Source organism: Haematobia irritans, chromosome 3 (assembly GCF_050003625.1).
Source record: "Haematobia irritans isolate KBUSLIRL chromosome 3, ASM5000362v1, whole genome shotgun sequence".
In the NCBI taxonomy this organism is placed as follows: domain Eukaryota; kingdom Metazoa; phylum Arthropoda; class Insecta; order Diptera; family Muscidae; genus Haematobia; species Haematobia irritans.
In genome coordinates, this window is record NC_134399.1 from 43,782,912 (window position 1) to 43,797,789 (window position 14,878).

The window sequence follows — 14,878 nt, forward strand, 5'->3', positions numbered from 1 at the left end:
TATCAGAATAAATTCCAAAGATGAACCACACTTGAACCTTGAAAAGGTTTACACGATAGCCGAGAAAAGGTTTACACGATAGCCGGCTTATGCCGAAATAAATTCGTACAAACATATATCTTTTCCTTTAGTATAAATTAAGTATTGTAGTTTACAGCAAAAATTCGTTTTATTAATTTTTTCCTTTTTTATAGTTTGTCATTCCGTTTGTAACACATCGAAATATCGATTTCCGACTATATAAAGTATATATATTCTTGATCAGGGAGAAATTCTAAGACGATATAACCTTGTCCGTCTGTCTGTTGTAATCACGCTACAGTCTTCAATAATAAAGCAATCGTGTTGAAATTTTGCACAAACTCGTCTTTTGTCTGCAGGCAGGTCAAGTTCGAAGATGGGCTATATCGGTCCAGGTTTTGATATAGTCCCCATATAAACCAACCTCCCGATTTGGGGTCTTGGGCTTATAGAAATCGTAGTTTTTGTTCAATTTGCCTGAAATGTGAAATCTTGAGGAATTTTACGACCATAAAGAGGTGTGCCAAAAATGGTGAGTATCGGCCCATGTTTTGGTATAGCCCCCATATAGACCGATCTTCCGATTTTACTTCTTCGGCTTATAGAACCGTAGTTTTTATCAAATTTGCCTGAAATTGGAAATCTAGAGGTATTTTTGGACCATAAAGAAGTGGTCCAAAAATTCCTCTAGTTTTGGTATGATCCCCGTATAAACCGACCTCCCGATTTGGGGTATTGGTCTTATAGAAATCATAGTTTTTGTTCAATTTGCCTGAAATGTGAAATCTTGAGGAATTTTATGACCATAAAGAGGTGTGCCAAAAATGGTGAGTATCGGCCCATGTTTTGGTATAGCCCCCATATAGACCGATCTCCCGATTTTACTTCTTGGGCTTATAGAAACCGTAGCTTTTATCCAATTTGCCTGAAATTGGAAATCTAGAGGTATTTTTGGACCACAAAGAGGTGTGCCGAAAATGTTGAGTATCGGTCCATGTTTTGGTATAGCCCCCATATAGACCGATCTCCCGATTTTACTTCTTCGGCTTATAGAACCGTAGTTTTTATCAAATTTGCCTGAAATTGGAAATCTAGAGGTATGTTAGGATCATAAAGAAGCGTGCCGAAACTGTTGAATATCGGTCCATGTTTTGATATAGTCCCCATATAGACCGATCTCCCGATTTTACTTCTTGGGCTTATAGAAACCGTAGTTTTTATCCAATTTGCCTGAAATTGGAAATCTAGAGGTATGTTAAGATCATAAAGAAGCGTGCCGAAACTGTTGAATATCGGTCCATGTTTTGATATAGCCCCCATATAGACCGATCTCCCGATTTTACTTCTTGGGCTTATAGAACCGTAGTTTTTATCCAATTTGCCTGAAATTGGAAATCTAGAGGTATTTTTGGACCATAAAGAGGTGTGCCGAAAATGTTGAGTATCGGTCCATGTTTTGGTATAGCCCCCATATAGACCGATCTCCCGATTTTACTTCTTGGGCTTATAGAAACCGTAGTTTTTATCCAATTTGCCTGAAATTGGAAATCTAGAGGTATGTTAGGATCATAAAGAAGCGTGCCGAAACTGTTGAATATCGGTCCATGTTTTGATATAGCCCCCATATAGACCGATCTCCCGATTTTACTTCTTGGGCTTATAGAACCGTAGTTTTTATCCAATTTGCCTGAAATTGGAAATCTAGAGGTATTTTTGGACCATAAAGAGGTATGCCAAAAAATAGTGAGCATCGGTCCATGTTTTTTTCTTAAGGGGGCTATACTAAAATATGGACAGATACTCACCGTTTCCGGCACACCTCTTTATGGCACGAAAATACCTCTGGATTTTCAATTTCAGGCAAAATGGATAAAAACTACGGTATCGGATTAAGTTTTTATCGGTCCATATGGAGACATTGATCATAAAAATTGCTTGAAACCCAATGCAAAATTTCCAAATTTTACTTCTCGAGTGAAAAACTACAGATTTAAGATTTCAAATCAAGACATTATTTTATAATTTTCTTGCACACTTACAAGAGATGTTAGTCATTCCTCTAAAATGTGACGGTCGCTCACAATATGGGAACATGCCACTAACTGAATATGTGAGAAGATCACAATTGGGATCATTTCCTACCTTTTAGTATTCCAACAAAATTTGTGAAACGTAAAAACGTTATTATCGACCACCTTGGCACATAAATTTATTTGGAAGTGGATATGAGCGGAAACGAATCCACGAACCCGGCGAGTTCAAGCCGCAGCAAAATGCAAAGGTGCCACCGTTCTATCAACAAACCATGTCCCTTACAAATTGGCGCTCAACAACGTGGAACTGTTTATACGTAAAAATTTTCAAATTTTGAACATTGTTGCATGTAAGCAATCCAATACATTGTTTGAATTAGTTTGAGATGCTGTAAGTCCCGTAAAGCTGTCACAGAGCTATGCCTGCGTTGCGACAGTCATGGAAAACTAGCTCAATCAATGGTGATTAATTGGCAACTGGATGATTTGGATATTTAGTGTAAGTCGGCTCATGTGATCCTCGAGTCATTGAGAATTTGCTACACTAACATAGACTTGTCAAACTATTGGCCAACTAATCAACTGAGGCTAATATATATTAAATTAGTCTAATAATTTTTGTTAGTGTACGTTTAGTGTTCTGTCGTTCCGTTTTCCTCAATGAGAAGCATCACGAAATAAATTCTCGAAACCGTTGTTAAAAAGTTACAAAATTAAATAATTGAGAGAACAAGCATTTAATTCATACAACTCATTCAATTCAATTTATTCGATTTTTTAATCATTTGTAAATTGTATAAATGTTACAGATATAATATATTTTGATTTTACTTCTAAGGGCTAATACAATTAGTTAAATAAAAAAACGATATGAGGTAATTTCATAATGTATTATGATTGATTAGACACGAAAAACAATCTCCTTTTTGAACACAACTACAAATTACTCGACCATATGAATTATCTGAAAAGAAAACAAAATCAAAAAATATTATTAATAAAAATAAATTTTTACATAAATAAAATATATATAAAATAAAATATATTTGTACAAAATTTAAAAATCAGAAACAAAAAAAGTTTAATGAAAGTTTAAAAGGAATATATCCTACGCATTAAAAAAAAGAAAGAGAGAATCAAAACATAAACTATTTAAATTTCAAATTTGTCTTCAAAATTTAATTTGCAATTTTGAATTTAGTGATTGTATTAAAAAAAAAAAACACTACAACAAAAACAAACTTATACATCAAATTATTTGGAAATAAGTTTTTTTTTGAAACATAGTTATTTATTATTATTTTTATTTATTATTATTTATTTATTTGTCAAAATTAAATTTTGAAACAACAATCAAAAAAAATAATACTACATATACAAAAATATAAAACAAAAAAAAATATAAAAAATATATATTGTTCAAGATTATCAAAATCAAAAACATAATAATTTATAGAAAACTGAATTTAAAGGAAAACATATTTTTTTAAATATTTTAATATTTTTGTTACACGCAAATTACTATTTTTTTTAAACTGAAAATTCGTTACATTCGAATTTACTATACATTATCACATTAATACATAATTCATTTTTCTTGTACGAATACTTTGTTATCTACATTTTTTTGTTGAATTTTTATTCCCGTACTTATTCGTTTCCTACCAAAAATGATACTGAGGTCAATGTCTTCAAATATGTCGAGAAATTCCGCCACAACAGTAGCAATGACTACAACGACCCCTACCACAACGACTACACTTGCTTCAAGTTCGAATACCAGAGTTGGGAGTCAAGCAAATTTAAATTTAGATAACCATAATTTCTCACACACTACTCTCGTAGATTCTGGAGAAAACCAGACAGATTTGGCTATAGATCCACAGACTATTTCATCGAATGAAGAAAATAGCATTCCCTCACCCCAATATAGCAGCATAACTGCGATAGGGATACGAAATGAATTTAGATCTCAAAGGAATGACCAAACGGTCGATAATACAGGAAACAGGAATAATGTTCAGAATAATAATAATGTTGGGAATAACGATATTATAGTGAACGGTAGTGGTTTAGCTTTGAAGGATTATGTAGCAGCTGCTGTCGGCGTGGCACAGGCTCGAGCGATGCAGGAGGTAAATGAGAATTTACGAAAACTAATTCCATAATTTCTCACACACTACTCTCGTAGATTCTGGAGAAAACCAGACAGATTTGGCTATAGATCCACAGACTATTTCATCGAATGAAGAAAATAGCATTCCCTCACCCCAATATAGCAGCATAACTGCGATAGGGATACGAAATGAATTTAGATCTCAAAGGAATGACCAAACGGTCGATAATACAGGAAACAGGAATAATGTTCAGAATAATAATAATGTTGGGAATAACGATATTATAGTGAACGGTAGTGGTTTAGCTTTGAAGGATTATGTAGCAGCTGCTGTCGGCGTGGCACAGGCTCGAGCGATGCAGGAGGTAAATGAGAATTTACGAAAACTAATTCCAGAGATTGTGAGAGAGACTATCCGGTCTGAAAGGGCAATTTCTAATGAGAGGAATATTCAAAATAACATTCCACCGGTATCTAGTAATCCTCAGCCACAGAATCTTGACTTTCCACCTCCACCGACCCAGGGACAAAATTCAGGAACGTCATTACCGACACAACAACATAATAATTTAATGGATAATATTCCTCAGGTGAATTTTAGGGACGATTTTCGAAATAATGTTCCAACAAATTTCGCACCACCTAGAAATGTTCCACAGTATCATCAGGGATCCAGTATTCCACCACCTAGACAGGACTATTTTCAACCCCCACCACCCCCTGCTCAGAACTTTGCCACGGCCACTTCGATGAATTATTTTTCAAGAACACCAGAACAATGGAATCTTGAAAAATGGGGCATTCGTTTTGATGGGCATGATAGATCAGTAAGTGTAGAGGATTTTATATTTAGGGTTGAAACTATAAGGGAGGATTCGAACTGTCCGACACATGTACTACTGAAAGGATTCCATCACCTATTAGCTGGCAATGCTTATGAATGGTTTTGGAGCTTCAGGCGCCAAAATCCATTCTGCGAATGGGACTTTTTGAAATATAATCTCAAAAGAAAGTTTCAGCGTTTCGAAGGTGATTTCGAAATTCAACGTAGCATTATGGAGAGGAGACAATCCTACAATGAATCGGCTGACACATTTCTTCAAGAGATTATAAACTTAAATAATCAAATGCGTATGTCTGTTCCGGAGCATGAATTGGTTAGGATAATAAAGGACAACCTCAAAGATGGGTTAGCCCAATTAATATTCCCAATGCCCATTTATAGTCTTGATCGTTTGATTGAGGAATGTAGGCGTGCTGAGAGGAGCCTTTATAAGCGCAACTCTTACCGACCGCCACATCAGGCTCGTAGGGTAAACGAATTGAACTCGACAGCAGATTGGGATTTTGGTCAGCCTAATGAATTGACTCAAACGGATTATCAGTTAGAGGCTCTTAAGCTGAATTCCAATGCGGGCAAATTGACATGCTGGAACTGTCGACAACCTGGCCATTCATTTATCGATTGTGAATCCGAAAGGCGCATTTTTTGTTATAGATGTGGTATGGATAATGTGACCACACCAAACTGCGCAAGATGCAAGGAAAACAATCGAAAGAGCATGATGCGGACGGGGCCATCATGTTCAGACCCCAAACAGCCCCAATAAGTATTCATGGTAGTTCTGAAACATCAGACACCAAAATTTACCCTATTATCGACCGAAATGGACCACGAGGAGTTAACCTAGAAGATAAGTACAGAATAAGTATCGGAATTTCCCGGAATCATAACCGTGACAGAACTCCACAACAGAAATTGAAGCAAATTGTTCCATACGAGGTGCGTTTAGAAAATTATAATAAGATAAGGGATGAATATTTAAAGATTTCCCAAAACCTTCGACAAATATTTTGAAAACTAGACTCAGATATCAAAATCGAAAATCTGAAAGAAAATCTTTATCTATTTCAACTTTATCTTCTGACACAGATATACGTCCATATTTGGATGTTGAAATAAATGGATATATTTTAAAAGGCCTCATGGACAGTGGAGCTTCAGTTTCATGTGTGGGTAAAAACTGCTTCGAGAATATTGCTAAGATGAAAATTGATATTTTCGATTTTCGTTCAGTTATAAATGCAGCGGATGGCTATGCCTTAAATATTGTAGGAAAAATTAAGGCTATTGTTAAGTGTAATGGTAAGTCCGAATGGATGTACTTTTATGTTGTGCCAACTTTATCCCAAGAACTTATTCTTGGTATAGATTTTTGGAGGAAGTTTGGCTTCAACATCTGTTTCAATAGTATGAGTATAAATGAATTGTCAATAGAGGAGGAGGACGCTCAGAGACATACTTTAACACAAGAACAACAAATTGTTCTTGAAAGTGTTAAACTTGAGTTTCGGTGCTTTAGCAAGTTTGGTTTAGGGAGAACTGATTTAGAGCAGCATTTCATTGACACAGGCGATGCTGAGCCAAGAAAAATGCGCTATTACCCCGTCTCACCTGCTGTTCAAAAACTAACATATGCGGAAATTGACCGAATGTTAGCTTTGGATGTAATTGAACCAGCCACAGATGCGGCATGGAACAACAGGGTGACATTGGTAATTAAGCCTGGTAAGAATCGGCTTTGCCTGGATGCACGCGAACTCAATAAGGTTACGAGAAAAGACGCGTACCCTCTGCCCAATATAGATGGCCTTTTCAGTCGATTGGGTGATACATATTTCATATCAGCAATTGACTTAAAAGATGCCTTTTGGCAGATTCCCTTAGAGGAATCTAGCCGCCCCAAAACAGCATTTACAGTCCAAGGGAGACCCCATTACCAATTCAAGGTAATGCCCTTCGGACTTTGTAACGCCGCCCAGCGGATGTGTCGTCTGATGGATCGGGTCATTCCATCAGAATTTAGAGATAGGGTTTTCGTATATCTTGATGACCTATTGGTTGTGTCATCAAATTTCGAATCCCACATGGATATGTTGAAAACTGTGAGTAGACGACTTACTTCGGCTGGCTTAACTATTAATATGCAAAAGTCAAGATTTTGCTACAAGGAGTTGAAATATCTTGGATACATTGTCGGCGATGGCAAATTGAAAACCGATCCGTCTAAAGTCGAGGCAATATCCAAGATATCTCCTCCTAAGACCCCAAAGGATGTTCGGCGATTTTTAGGAACCGTGGGATGGTATAGACGGTTTATTTCCGACTATTCTACCCTCACTGCCCCTATTACCGATACACTGAAGAAGTCTACGAAATTTTGTTTTACCCCAGAGGCTGTATCTTCATCCCTGCCAGCATTTCAAAGTTCCATTTCATCCTCATCGCTACCACAGTCTCGTAAATGTCACCACAACCATCGCGAACTGTGATGGGGGAAGCATATCAAAAAGTACAAAATGTACATGAAAGTATTTTGCCATCACTACTGTTAGAAGAGCCATTTTATTTTTTGTGAAACGCCAAGCGCAACCAGCTTGTTATATTTTATTTAAATAAAAACGAAAATAAAATGCTGAAAACATAGTTATTACGCTTAAAATTGTGAAAAGTAAATTGGTGAACAATTTTTGACTTTCCAAATGGAATAAAGTGATAGTTTTTCAAATATTTTTCCAGACACGCTGCCTCCATTGGGAATAAAAGTACTGGCTGATAGACGCTACAACATTTAACTTACAACTTGTAACTCAACATCAATCTCTTATTAATGCATAAAAATGTGTTAAATGTGATGTGATAGCCGTATAAATGTTATATTTATGAGAATTTATAAATGTTTCATAAAATTAATAAACATCTAAACAATCGTGTTTTATTTGACCACAATGATTCTTTTACAACTATCTTAAAATGCACTTTGTCTGATTGTTTGAAGGGGCTCTTATCGGCGTCCTTCTAAATGTATCCAGAAGGGCTCCTAATAATTGCACTCATGCGATACTTTTTGGTAGTAACTTGGCGTGGTACAACTTCTCAATAGTGACGGCACTTTTCCGAGGAGTTTTGGATATCGTATACGACTGTTTTCGACGTAGTGGGGATTCTCTGAAGCGCCCCCCAAATTCAAAAAATGTTGGCAGGGATTCGAGGAATTGAAAAAGAGACTAATATCCAGTCCAGTTTTGATTAGTCCAAATTTTGAAAGACCATTTTTCGTCCAGTGTGACGCCTCCAATGTGGGAGTAGGAGCGGTCTTGTTTCAAAGGGACGAAAATGGACATGAACACCCAGTTGAGTTTTTCTCGAAGAAATTGAATGCGGCTCAGAAAAAGTATTCCACTACTGAGAAGGAGTGCTTTGCCGTCGTGTTAGCCATTGACAAGTTCCGTCAATACATAGAGCTTATGGACTTCACAGTCATTACGGACCATTCAAGTCTGAAATGGCTGATGAAGCAACAGTACTTGAATGGTAGGCTAGCACGATGGAGCTTGAAACTTCAAGGCTACAAATTCTCAATAGAGCATCGGAAAGGAACGAAGAATGTTGTTCCTGATATGCTATCTCGTCTCAGTATGGAGGAACTTTCTTTTGGTGATAATTCGATCATTGATTTCAGTTCTCCAGAATTCACAAGCCCCGATTACTTGGCTTTAATGGACACTGTTCAACAGAATAGGAATTCCTTGCCGGATTTGAAGGCAGAAGACGGACTTGTATACAAGAGGGTTCTTTTCAATCGAGGTGAAGTGGATGATGAAGAGGATTGTTGGAGAATTTGGATTCCAAGCGGCATGACAGATTCTATTGTTCGGAAGTCCCATGAGGACAACACTTGTCATGGTGGCATCACTAAGACTGTGTCAAACGTTAGACAATATTTCTATTGGCCAACTTTATCGACTGATGTGAGGAACTTCATAAGGACTGTCAGAGCTGCAAGGAAAACAAACATCCAAAACAAACTCTTCGACCGACTATGGGACATGAAGTTATAACCCAGCGTCCATTCCAGAAAATCTATATTGATTTCCTAGGACCATATCCTCGTACCCGTACTGGAAATACGCATATCTTTATAGTTCTAGATCATAGAACTAAATTTGTTTTGCTGAAGGCGATTCCAAAGGCTACTTCCAGGTCAGTGATCAAATTTCTTACCCAGGAAGTATTCCATAAGTTTGGAGTTCCTGAAACGGTACACTCCGACAATGGTAAGCAATTTCTGAGTGAATCGTTTAAAGAACTTATGAAAATCTATGGAATACAACATATGAAGACTGCTATACACTCCCCACAAGCTAATGCTAGTGAGAGAGTAAATCAGTCTATAATAAGCAGTATAAGGAGTTTCCTCGGAAGTGATCAGAACAGATGGGATGAAAACTTGTCAAAAATAGAATGTTCTCTACGTTCAACCGTCCACTCATCTACTGGTCTTACTCCTTATTATGCTTTATTTGGGTATAATATGATCACACATGCACAGGCCTATCAGATCCTTAAGAGGATTGGTGCATTATCTGACGGAAGCGTCCAATTTCTACCCAAGGCCGATAAAATGCAGCTGATAAATCGTAGGATTAGTGAGAAGTTGCATGACGCATACGAAAGGAATGTCAAGAGCTATAACAAGCGAGCTAGGGAAACACATTTTAAGGCTGGACAGGAGGTGTATAGGAGAAACTTTGTTCAGAGCGACTTTAGCAAGGGCATAAACGCCAAGCTTTGCAAGCAATGGCTGAAATGTCGCATAAGGCAACCCGTTGGAAAAAACATGTATGAGGTTGAGAATTTAAGGGGTCAACTCATTGGAGTCATACCCCTGCCAACATTTTTTGAATTTGGGGGCGCTTCTGAGAATCCCCAGTACGTTGAAAACAATCATATACGATATCAAAAACTCGTCGGAAAAGCGCCGTCACTATTGAGAAGTTGTACCACGCCAAGTTACTACAAAAAGGTTTCGCATGAGTGCAATTATTAGGTGCCTTTATAGATCAATTTAGAACGACGCCAATAAGAGACCCTCCAAACAATCAGAAAAACCACATTTTAAGATAGTGGTAAAAGAATCATTGTGGTCGAGTAAAACACGTTTGTTTAGATATTTAATAATTTGATTAATTATTTACAAATTCTTAAAAATATACCATTTATACCACTATCACATCACATTTAACATAATTTTTTGCATTAATGATGAGGTAGTGTTACAAGTAGCGAGTTATATGTTGCAGCGTCTATCAGTCAGTGTTTTTATTCGATGGAGGCAGCGTGTCTGTAAAATATTTGAAAAACAATCACTTTATTCCATTTGGAAAATCAAAAATTGTTCACCAATATACCTTTCACAATTTTAAGCGTAAAATCTATGTTTTCAGAACTTTATTTTCGTTTTTATTTAAATAAAATATAACAAGCTGGTTGCGCTTGGCGTTTCACAAAAAATAAAATGGCTTTTGTAAAAGTAGTGATGGCAAAATACATGTATGAAGTACATTTTGTACTTTATGATATGCTGCCCCCCATCACAGTAGGATGGTTGTAGTGACATTTACGAGTCTGTGGTAGCGATGAAGATGAAATTGAACTTTGAAATGCTGGCAGGGACATGGTCAACATCTCAAATATTAGTTTTCGGCTGTCGACGTATAGATAGTTTCTTGATACGTGTTTTGGAACAAATTCTTATAACCATTTGGTTTAACTTTAGCAATTTTTTTCATTGTTTAGAAAATTCCATTATTTTTTTTTTTTTTTTGAGTGTAACTCAATATTTTATAAAGGTATAAATATTGGTTATCTCCAATTATAGTCAAACGGAGGTGTTAAAGTTGTCACGGAATCATAAGGTAACAAGCCCTAATGTTCTTGACAATTATGATTGGAACTTAAGTTAATTATAATAACTATGTTTATTTTTGTTTATTTTTACCATTTGTCCCACGGCGGGTAATAAAATGTTATTACTTCGATAATCACTATTCGAAATAATTCAATTTTTCCAAAAGTGAACCATTTTCACAAAAGAAGAATACTATTTTTCTCTGTGTACGGCTATAAATACCAGATAACTATGAGTAAATGATTTCGAAATCAATTAACCAGAATTTAAGGAACATAATATACGTGTTATATAAATTTTTTTCTCACAATGTTCACACACGAACATTTATGTAAGTGTATTCATTTACTCACATTCATTAGAAATAGTTCTAACTGCCTGCAATAATTCCATTTGTCTTTTGGAATATTTCTATGTTACCATTGACATCTATCTATGCCTACAATAATTTGCTTTCAGTGTAGCGCCCGGAATTTTTTCCCAAATTTCCCTGCTCCTGTGCAGTCGCAGAAAAATCTGGCTTTGTGACGGTCGCTCACAATATGGGAACATGCCACTAACTGAATATGTGAGAAGATCACAATTGGGATCATTTCCTACCTTTTAGTATTCCAACAAAATTTGTGAAACGTAAAAACGTTATTATCGACCACTTGGCACATAAATTTATTTGTAAGTGGATATGAGCGGAAACGAATCCGGCGAGTTCAAGCCGCAGCAAAATGCAAAGGTGCCACCGCTCTATCAACAAACCATCCCTGCCAACATTTTTTGAATTTGGGGACTCTTTTGAGAATCCCCACTACGTCGAAAACAATCATATACGACATCAAAAACTCGTCGGAAAAGCGCCGTCACTATTGAGAAGTTGTACCACGCCAAGTTACTACAAAAATGTTTCGCATGAGTGCAATTATTAGGTGCCTTTATAGATCAATTTAGAACGACGCCAATAAGGGACCCTCCAAACAATCAGAAAAAGTGCATTTTAAGATAGTTGTAAAAGAATCATTGTGGTCGAGTAAAACACGTTTGTTTAGATATTTATTAATTTGATTAAACATTTACAAATTCTTAAAAATATAACATTTATACCACTATCACATTACATTTAACATAATTTTTGGCATTAATGATGATGTTGAATTACAAGTAGCGAGTTACATGTTGCTGCGTCTATCAACCAGTGTTTTTATTCCATGGAGGCAGCGTGTCTGTAAAATATCTGAAAAACAATCACTTTATTCCATTTGGAAAATCACCAAATTGTTCACCAATATACCTTTCACAATTTTAAGCGTATAATCTATGTTTTCAGAACTTTATTTTCGTTTTTATTTAATTAAAATATAACAAGCTGGTTGCGCTTGGCGTTTCACAAAAAAATGGCTTTTTTAACAGTAGGGATGGCAAATTACTTGCATGTACTTTTTGATGTACCTTTTCATGATGGTTGAAGTGACATTTACGAGTCTGTGGTAACGATGAGGTTGAAATGGAACTTTGAAATGCTGGCAGGGATGTCCCTTACAAAAACTCAAACAAAAATGGTTCTTATAAATCCAAAATCTGATATAGTATTCATAGGTAAAATCTTCTCATGCCCGACTCCCACTTACTGAGTAAGATGTATGTAATTAGGAAGAAAAACTAAAAGTTATTACGTTGTTAGGCAACGGTTTTTTGTTTTGGATTTCGTTGTTTTCAGTTTTAAATCAGTTTATTGTTGACATTCATTGACTTCAGGCATACATTTTTCACCAATTGCTGCATATTGTTTCCATCAATCAAGGTAAGTATCAAAATAAATACATTTTAAGTCCATTTCTTTAGCGACTCCTTTTCAAGTGATAGGTGACTTTACTGTAAAGGTGGGCGCGTAAAATTCCTGCAAAGAAATCACGCGATAGTGAATAAAATTCAATGCACCTCTCGTTAATGGGATTAAAACATATAAACAGTGAGTGAAAAATAAAATCAGTTCGTGAATGTGCGAATAAAATTTCTGCAAAATCAACATTATTTGTAAAACTAATATCCATTTAGTTTGCGACAGTTTTTTATTGAATTGTTCCTAATTCCTAAACGAATAACGTGAGTGCATTGCGTGAGAAAAAAGTTTATTTAACTCATTTTACAACCAAGCCGAAATGGTCATATACGGTTACAGGGATACTCAAAATAAAGAATTACATTAAATTTACTTAAAAAAATTATAAAAATATTAGGACTACAATCAAGGACTGCAAAAACTTGACATTATTACTAAGTACATATCTTAGTACTATATGTAGACTACGTTACAAAAACAAGTTGATATATAAATATAAAAATTTAGGAATTGATTACTACTCTCAAAGTTTATCTCACGCACACACCTTTACTGTATAGTCTTCATCGTATTGTAACGACAAATTTATTTCAGCATCCCCTTAATTATTTTATAGTAACATTAAAAACATTTCAATTTTGTATTTTCTTATAGTAACAAATCAATAATAAGAATAATATGCCATCAATTTAGAACGACGCCAATAAGGGACCCTCCAAACAATCAGAAAAAGTGCATTTTAAGATAGTTGTAAAAGAATCATTGTGGTCGAGTAAAACACGTTTGTTTAGATATTTATTAATTTGATTAAACATTTACAAATTCTTAAAAATATAACATTTATACCACTATCACATTACATTTAACATAATTTTTGGCATTAATGATGATGTTGAGTTACAAGTAGCGAGTTACATGTTGCTGCGTCTATCAACCAGTGTTTTTATTCCATGGAGGCAGCGTGTCTGTAAAATATCTGAAAAACAATCACTTTATTCCATTTGGAAAATCACCAAATTGTTCACCAATATACCTTTCACAATTTTAAGCGTATAATCTATGTTTTCAGAACTTTATTTTCGTTTTTATTTAATTAAAATATAACAAGCTGGTTGCGCTTGGCGTTTCACAAAAAAATGGCTTTTTTAACAGTAGGGATGGCAAATTACTTGCATGTACTTTTTGATGTACCTTTTCATGATGGTTGAAGTGACATTTACGAGTCTGTGGTAACGATGAGGTTGAAATGGAACTTTGAAATGCTGGCAGGGGAACGTCCAAACACGATATTTTTGGGAAAGTTACACTAAACATTGCCACCGTGGTGCAATGGTTAGCATGCCCGCCTTGATGGGCATAATATGTTAGAACATGTTACACGGATGAAAAAGACTGTTTTTCATATGTTTGGCTATACACATTATATGTTTGGAGCACACATTTTTAAACACAATATTATTGAGTGCAAGCATATAATGTTCATAAACTAGCATAACATGTTTGGGACATATATGTTAATATGTTAGAACATATTATGTTTGGGACATAAAATGTTTGTAAATATAATATGCTTGGATGCAAACATATATTAATTTAGAAATAGCCTATAAACATATATGTGTTTAGTAGCTTGGAGCGCTATTTAACAGGGAGCGATATAGAATTAAGTTGGTGGTTGTTGCTTGTTATTACAAAATTAACATTTTATTTTTCCTTGGGCAATTTATCAGCTACTTCTTTGATCCTTACAAACTGTGTGGTCCGCTGTTCGAATCCCCGTCCGGCAAAAGGTAAAATTAAAATAAAAAAAATCATACAATTGAATAATTTCTTCTACAATGTTTGTATTACAGAAAAAGGTGCTAAGAACTAAAAAATCTCGTGGAAGTAAGAAAGATGTCGGGGAATATACAATTGGGCAGAAACAAAATTTTGAGCATTCAGGCCTATGTTGTTAGCACCTATATTACCTGTTTATTTTCATAATTCATTATGATTGTAAATATATAAATAAATAAATAAAATTTTGAGCACAATATTGTTTGGGAGAATTTTTTTAAGCATATAATATTTTTGGGTGCAAAATGCTTCCAAACATATTATATGTTCACATAATAACATATTG

General features: G+C 35.3%; 4 long non-coding RNA genes across 4 annotated transcripts; 1 reads left to right on the forward strand and 3 right to left on the reverse strand.

Moving 5' to 3' along the window:
• Window positions 1–7,423: 7,423 nt before the first annotated feature.
• LOC142231679 (uncharacterized) lies at window positions 7,424–7,960 on the forward strand. The gene is made up of 2 exons (XR_012720861.1): window positions 7,424–7,682; window positions 7,751–7,960. It is a non-coding gene; the product is annotated as an uncharacterized LOC142231679 (long non-coding RNA).
• Window positions 7,961–10,185: 2,225 nt separating this feature from the next.
• On the reverse strand, window positions 10,186–10,652 carry LOC142232318 (uncharacterized). Its single transcript, XR_012721094.1, has 2 exons — window positions 10,423–10,652; window positions 10,186–10,355 (listed from the first exon to the last, which is right to left on the reverse strand). It is a non-coding gene; the product is annotated as an uncharacterized LOC142232318 (long non-coding RNA).
• Window positions 10,653–11,933: 1,281 nt separating this feature from the next.
• On the reverse strand, window positions 11,934–13,419 carry LOC142229626 (uncharacterized). Its single transcript, XR_012720446.1, has 3 exons — window positions 13,301–13,419; window positions 12,205–12,810; window positions 11,934–12,147 (listed from the first exon to the last, which is right to left on the reverse strand). It is a non-coding gene; the product is annotated as an uncharacterized LOC142229626 (long non-coding RNA).
• A 96-nt stretch (window positions 13,420–13,515) lies between these two features.
• Window positions 13,516–14,014, reverse strand: LOC142231722 (uncharacterized). Its single transcript, XR_012720885.1, has 2 exons — window positions 13,787–14,014; window positions 13,516–13,729 (listed from the first exon to the last, which is right to left on the reverse strand). It is a non-coding gene; the product is annotated as an uncharacterized LOC142231722 (long non-coding RNA).
• Between the last annotated feature and the right edge of the window lie 864 nt (window positions 14,015–14,878).